Source organism: Salvelinus namaycush, chromosome 36 (genome assembly GCF_016432855.1).
Source record: "Salvelinus namaycush isolate Seneca chromosome 36, SaNama_1.0, whole genome shotgun sequence".
Lineage (NCBI taxonomy): Eukaryota > Metazoa > Chordata > Actinopteri > Salmoniformes > Salmonidae > Salvelinus > Salvelinus namaycush.
The window spans coordinates 20,833,662-20,839,912 of NC_052342.1; the positions used below are offsets into that span (position 1 = coordinate 20,833,662).

Consider the following 6,251-nt stretch of genomic DNA (forward strand, 5'->3'; position numbering starts at 1 on the left):
GTTGAAAGTTTCTGTCGGCTGAATGAGCGACACCAGTTGAGCATTCCTACAGCATTTCCCTCCAGAAGCCATGAGAAAGTTGTCCGGCTGTGGGGACTGTGCGGGGGGATTTATACTAACGTTACTATCTGTACTTACTGGTGGCACAGACGCTGTTTCATCCTTTCCTACACTGAAATTACCCTTGCCTAACGATTGTGTCTGAAGCTGGGCTTGCAGCACAGCTATCCTCGCCGTAAGGCGATCGTTCTCCTGTATATTATGAGTACAGCGACTGCAATTAGAAGACATCATGTTAATGTTACTACTTAGCTTCGGCTGTTGAAAGTGCTGACGAACCATGTCCAGATAAAGCGTCCGGAGTGAAAAAGTTGAATGAGGGAAAAAAGTTGTGATGGAAAAACTAAAAATATAAACGGTAATTAAAAAGAAAAAAAAAAAAAAAACGTAAAGTTTGTCAGCTAGCAAAGTAAGGTTGGCAACAAAACGCACAGCAACACGTCTGCAAATTCAAGAGGAAGTGACGACAAGGCTTTAATGTAACAAAATGTGGAAAAAGTTAAGCGATCTGAATACTTTCCAAATACGCCGTCTATTACTTTGTTTTTTTCTTTTGGAAAAGTTTTATGAGTTTTATGATTGCATTTCCTTTAACAGCAGCTCATATTTTTGTACACAAAAACAGCATAAAAGCCTAAAAACTGCATTTGAATTACATTTCAATTTGTTAAAACAATAGAAACAACCATAAATAAAAGTACTTTTCCTTGTCCAAACATAAAATCTGTAAAAGCCATTTAACATGTGTACAAATGATTGAACAAAATTAAATCATTTTTAAGACATGAAAACATGTTTAAAAAAAAAAACTTTGTTAAAAAAGCTGTCTTCGGTCCTTTGTACAGGAGCAGGGTGAGTCCTTATCAAACTCGCCTCCTCCTGCTCTTCCGAATCGTTCACCGTCCCGTCTTTCGGGGTCCAGAGAAGATCCATCCCCTAAACGCATCGCACCAGGCACCGCAGCGCTGTCAGGCCGTGGCCGCCAGGACCTTAGGTGTTGTGGGGGACCCTTCACCTGGGGTCGAGGCCCCCTTTCTTCTGTACTACCCCAGGGCTTCCGTGGCTACCATGGCCACTGTCTGGGGGGGTGGTCTCTACTCGTTTCACTACCAGCAGGTTGCGGGAGGACCACAGTGCTTCCTTCAGACACGTGAGGGTGGGCCAGAGCTTGGTGAAGGCCTTTTGTGGAATAGGCCTTCGGCCCACCCCATACAGCACGAGCTGGGGCGTTAGGTCCTCCCCTGCTGGCAGACACGGGGCGATCAGGGGGCCTGCTTCCTTCCATAGGTCCCTGGTGGCTCTGCACTCCAAGAGCAAGTGCCTCATCGAACTCATTTTGGCCGCAGCGTGGTCGGGGGCAGGCGGATGTCCTCGCCATGCCTCGGGAGTGCATAATGGCCCTGACCGGGAGGATCTCATGGGCGACCATCCAGGACAGGTCCCGGTGTCGGTTCAGCAGAGCAGGATAGGCCATGTTGCGCCAAACCGTTGTGGGCTCGCCTGTAGCAAGCCCGCGCACTGGACACACTGGTTCCCACTCCTGCACAAGAGAGAGAAGAGAGCAATGTTTAGTTAAAACCGTGACTGCCTCTTTTTCCAGTTTAAAATGTATTAAAAACTTTTGGAGCTGGACGTAGTGTGTGGGGAGCAGGAAAGAGACTGGGGCTCACAGGTCGAACGGGATCAGCCTCAGGGTCCTGAGGTAAGATCCCAGCCAGAACTGTGTGAGGGACTGGGTCTTGTTGTTAACCGGGGAGATGGCAAGAGTGAGATGTAACGCTGTGTAGCAGCTGCCCAGGAACAAGTAGAGGTCAGGCAAGCCTTTCTCCCCCTTGGACCTGGGTCTCTTGACAACCTCCCTCTTCAGCCTCTCCCACTTGCTTCCCCACAGGAAGTAAAACAGCATCCGTTCCAGAGCTAAAAGAGTTGTTCGTGGGGGGATAAAAACAGAACTGATTAATAACAGCACCGGTAAAATCACAGCTTTAATGATTAAAACATTGCCCTCACAAGTCAGCTGTCAAAGTCCCCAAAAACCCAGTCTCTGTCGTACAGTCCCCAGGATCCCACTCCAGTTGCCGCTTCCTCCTCCCTCCCTGTCAAACTTTACCCCCAGTACCCTTATGTCGGTCATTTTAACTGTCAGTGGTAGTCTGGTCAAGTCTGGGTCTGCCCATGGTCCGAAAAATTGGGCTTCTGTCTTGTCTCTGTTCAGTCTCGCCCCAGAGGCTCATCCATACCAGTCAGTCCTGTCCAGGGTCCTGTCGACAGATTAAAGGTCAGTGCATAAAATCACAGCACAGATTGATGGGTACACTTCCAGCTTTTACTTACTACTTTACTCCTATGGGTGCACTCACAATGGCCGGAAGTCCACCCATTATGCCATCATTGTCTTGAATGGATACAACCATTCAATTCAATGAGGGGATTCGATTACTCTGGCCTGGGCGCAGGGGTAGGTGTGTCTCATCCAACAAGTGCTCTGCATATATGGGAACTCCTTCAAGACTGTTGGAAAAGCATTCCTCATGAAGCTGCTTGAGAGAATACCAAGAGTGTGCAAAGCTGTCATCAAGGCAAAGGGTGGCTATTTGAAGAATCTCAAATATAAAATATATTTTGATTTGTTTAACACTTCTTGGGTAACTACATGATTCCATATATGTTATTTCATAGTTTTGATGTCTTCACTATTATTCTACAATGTAGAAAATAGTAAAAATAAATAAAAACCCTTGAATGAGTAGGTGTGTCAAAAGTTTAGACACACCTACTCACTGTATACTGCTTATGAAACAAACAGTCCGCCTCCTGCTCATATCAACACAATGATGCTGATAAAGCGATGGTGATAGAGCACCATAAAGCGTGACACATTATAGACTATCTCTTGTTTGTCTCAGAATATGTTTCAATGAAATTTATGCACTTGGATTTTGACCCATCTTTCCACTTTATTACATCCAGTGGAACTTGCAGGTTGCAATGACTCAAATGTCAATATTTTTCCTTTATCTTTCAAGAAAGAGTCAAATAATAGTAGGAGCCAGATCAGTATTTATTGACTTGGTCATTGCCGTGACTTCCAAGTGAGGCTTTCAAATTCTGAAGAATACCATTTTTATTAAAGGCAGTTCATTGTCTTTGACGGTTGATGTGTAACATGAGACTAGTGGGAGACTGGAAAGGGGGTTGTGTAATTTCTTAAGAACTGACATACTTCCAGGATTTTGACAACTATGTGCAGTGGTGGAAATGGGGTGGAAATGGGGGAACTGTGTTCTGGGAGCGAAATCCAAGACAGAACTTGTGTAATTTTGACTTGGAAAAACGTGCACCTAACATTTTACAAGAAGTGAACTGTAAAAACATTCAATGATTTTACATTGGAGTGATCCCGGAGTCATATTTTTGGTAATTTTCCTCCAATGAATGTGTGATAAAGAATCTCAGCAGTGAGGTTCACTTTTAGAGTGAAAACAGTATGAACATCCAAAATGTTATGCAAAAATATTATTTTCTGGTTATAACTACAGTGTTAACCAGTAATGTTATTATTAACCAGGTATTACCACTGGTTACAGTTAAGTACTATCCAATAGTAGTAGGCCTGATAACCAACAATGACAAGACAGCCTACAGGGAGAAGGTGAGGGCCCTGGCAGAGTGGTGCCAGAAAATGAAGGAGCTAATCGTGGACTTCAGGAGACAGCAGAGGGAGCACGCCCCTATCCACATCGACTGGACCGCAGTGGAGAAGGTGAAGTTCCTTGGTGTGCACATCACTGACAATCTGAAATGGTCCACCCACAAAGACAATGTGGTGAAGAAGGCGCAACAGCGCCTCTTCAATCTCAGGAGGCTGAAGAAATTTGACTTGGCCCCTAAGACCCTCATAAGCTTTTAAAGATGCACAATTGAGAGCATCCTTTCGGGCTTTATCACCGCCTTGTACGGCAACTGCACCGCCCGCAACCGCAGGGCTCTTCAGAGGGTGGTGCTGTCTGCCCAACTCATCACCGGGGTCACACTGCCTGCCCTCCAGGACCTACCGTACCCGATGTCACAGGAAGGCCAAAAAGATCATCATGGACATCAACCACCCGTGCCACGGCCTTTTCTCCCTGCTATCATCCAGAAGGCGAGTTCAGTACAGGTATATCAAAGCTGGAACCGAGAGTCTGAAAAACAGCTTAAATCAAGGGCAATCAGACTGTGAAATAGCCATCACTAGCCGGCTACCACCCGATTACTCAACCATGCACCTTAGAGGCTGTTGTCCTATGTACATAGACATGGAATCACTGGTCACTTTAACAATGTAACACTAGTCACTTTAATAATGTTTACATACTGTGTTACTAATTTCATATGTGTATATACTATATTCTACTGTATTTTGGTCAATGCCACTGACAATGCTCATCCTAATATTTAGATATTTCTTAATTCCATTTTTTTACATTTAGATCTATGTTTATTGTTGTGAATTGTTAGATACTACTGCACTGTTGGAGCGAGGAACACAAGCATTTCGTTACACCTGCAATAACATCTGTTAAATATGTTTTTGAGACAAATAAAATATGATTTGATTTGAATATTCTGATAGTTACAACAGACCAAGAAGTTTGTACAACATGTCGATGAAATGGTCCTATTTCTTTGGAATGTTCATGCAAATCAGAGGTAAGTGAGGAGGGGGAGGGAGCAGCAGAGGGAGTGCTTGTTTTTGCGGTAAGTAACACATACACAGAATGTAAGGTTTCCTGGGGGAGGGATGAACACGGGTCGCGCAGCCACTTCGTACAGGGAAAATGTTTATAAGTTATAGGAGGGATCATCAACTAGATTCAGCCGTAGGACGTTTTTTTCTTGAGCGGATGGTCAGAGGGCAGGAACATAATTACTAGTAATTTATAGACTGCAAATTGACTGCAAGAAGCCCAAACTTATAATATCTGACTAAAGCAATAATTTCAAACCTTTCTTACATTTGTATACGATCACGTGACTCTATTATGTGTGGGAATACTTGGGAGCAGATTTCCAAAATTAAAATAACTTGGAGCTGATTTCCTGGTGTTTTTACAGTCTTTTATGTCCAACAATGAAAATTATATATATAAAAAGGATATATAGAGTGCCTTCAGAAAGTATTCATACCCCTTGACCTATTCCACATTTTGTTGTGTTACAGTCTAAAATCAAAATGGATTAAACATTTGAGCAACATTTGCCCATTATTCTTTTCAAAATTCTTCAAGCTCTGTAACATTGGTTGTTGATTATTGCTGGACAACCATTTTCAGGTCTTGCCATAGATTTTCAAGTAGATTAAGTCAAAACTGTAAATTGACTACTGAGGAGCATTCACTGTCATCTTGGTATGCAACTCCAGTGTAGATTTGGCCCTGTGTTTTAGGTTACTGGTAGAAAGCAGACTGAACCAGGTTTCCCTCTAGGATTTTGCCTGTGCTTAGCTCCATTCCATTTATTTTTTATCCTGAAAAACTCTCCAGTCCTTAACGATTACAAGCATACCCATGACATGTTGCAGCCACCAGTTTGTTTGAAAATATGGAGAGTTGTACTCAGTAATGTGTTGTACTGGATTTGCCCCAAACATAACACTTTGTATTCAGGACAAAAAGTTGATTTGCCACATTTTTGCAGTATTACTTTAGTGCCTTGTTGCAAACAGAATGCATGTTTGGACAGGCTTCCTTCTTTTCACTCTGTCAATTAGGTTAGTATTGTGTAACTATGTTGTTGAACCATCCTCAGTGTTCTCCTACTACAGCAATTAAACTCTGTAACTGTTTTAAAGTCACCATTGACCTCATGGTGAAATCCTTGAGTGGTTTCCTTCCTCTCCGCCTGTATTTTTGTAGTGACTGGGTGTATTGATACCCCATCCAAAGTGTAATTAATAACATCACCATGCTCAAAGGGATATTCAATGTCTGTTTGTTTTTTTACCTATGTACCAATAGGTGCACTTCTTTCCAAGGCATTGAAAACCTACTTCGTCTTTATGGTTGAATCTGTGGTTGAATCTGTGTTTGAAATTCACTGCTCAACTGAGAGACCTTACAGATAATTGTATGTTTGGGGTACAGAGATAAGGTAGTCATTCAAAAATCATGTTAATCACTTTTAATGCACACAGAGTGAGTCCATGCAAC

General features: G+C 42.9%; 1 pseudogene; it reads right to left on the reverse strand.

Annotated features, from left to right (window-relative positions):
* Positions 1 to 1,103: 1,103 nt before the first annotated feature.
* On the reverse strand, positions 1,104 to 2,533 carry LOC120030471 (annotated as a pseudogene).
* Positions 2,534 to 6,251: the final 3,718 nt, after the last annotated feature.